Source organism: Arachis duranensis, chromosome 1, assembly GCF_000817695.3.
Source record: "Arachis duranensis cultivar V14167 chromosome 1, aradu.V14167.gnm2.J7QH, whole genome shotgun sequence".
In the NCBI taxonomy this organism is placed as follows: domain Eukaryota; kingdom Viridiplantae; phylum Streptophyta; class Magnoliopsida; order Fabales; family Fabaceae; genus Arachis; species Arachis duranensis.
The window spans coordinates 579,502-580,916 of record NC_029772.3 but is presented as its reverse complement, the minus strand read 5'-3'; positions in this window follow the sequence as shown (position 1 = coordinate 580,916).

The following is a 1,415-nucleotide window of genomic DNA, read 5'->3' as shown; positions in this document are numbered from 1 at the left end:
GGAGGGTTCTTCACCATTCACGTCTTCGAAGGTTAGGCTAGTTTGGTTAGGGATTTCTTTTTAAAAAAAACATTAAAACGACACTGTTTTTGGAGCGGTTTTTTTTTTAAATCGAACCGGCCACTCCAAACCGGTGTTTATTGATTCTTTGTTTTCACGGTCAAATGGTTCAATCAGACCGGTATTATATTCGGTTCATCGGTTTTTCAGTCCGACTGGCCAATGCAGTCCAATTCTTACAACTATGTTTCAAACCATGAAATTAAATTTTAAAGAAAAATGAATTCTATTCTTAAGAAAAATAGAAATTTTTTTCTCAAATTCAAATAGTTTTCAAACAAGTTCAAAGTGATTTAGGTTTTTTCTTTTTTAGGGCTAGTCCCCCCGAGCCCCAGAATTCTATCAACGAACCTGCCCGGATAATCTTTAGACGGAACAGATCGAGAGAGAAAAAAGAGCAAATCCCCTCACCACTAGAAGGTCAACGATGGTGATGGAGCTCGATGACGACAGAACAGCTCCCACCTTAATCATGATGCGATGGTGGCACTTTTTTCCACTGTCATATCTCTTTCACGATGTGACGGCGGCCGCCACACTCTTTTTCGCCGTCACCTACCTCTTCTCCCTTTCCTTTTCTTTCTTCTCCCTCTCTGTGTCTTTCTTTTCTCGTTCTCTCTCTTATCTCCTCGTCTTGTCTTTCTCTACCGTCACGACGCGACGGCAGTGGCCGCACTCTTCCCCATCGTCACCTCCCTCTTTTTCCTTTCTTTTTCATTTTTCTCCCTCTCTGTTTCTCTCTTCTTTTGTTCCCTGTGTCTTTTGTTTTCTCTCACTTTTTGTTTTTCTGTTTTAGGTGGGGATGGGGTGGGGTAAGGGGTGGGGTGGGATGATGGTAGTAATAACAGAGAAGAGATATTTATGCCATTTAAAAAATTATGTTTAAAAGGACGATTTTAATACTAAATTTAACGTTTAGGATCATTTTAAATAAAAAAAGACGTCGTGGACGATTTTGATTTTAACCCAAGACGTTAGGGACAAAAAAAGTATTTAACTCGAATTTTAAAATCTTACCTCATGTGAAGCTGATATCATCTGTATTAAGGACTTGCTGAAAATGGAACTCATGACATCTCTTATGATTTTTTATAACAATTTAAGCGCTATAATATTAACAGTAAATTCAGTTCCTCAAAATAAAACAAAATATTTTCAACTGGTTATTGAATTTGTGAGAGACAAACTAAATAAGAATTTACTATAAGTGGTGTATATCCCTAAAAATGAGCAAGTAACTGGCATATTGACAAAGCAAATATATAGTATTGTAATAAAGGAGACAAAATTTGATACAGTATAGTTATGATTCTGTTAGAAGCAATTTCGGTTGTTATAAGCTAATTTAGTTAGTT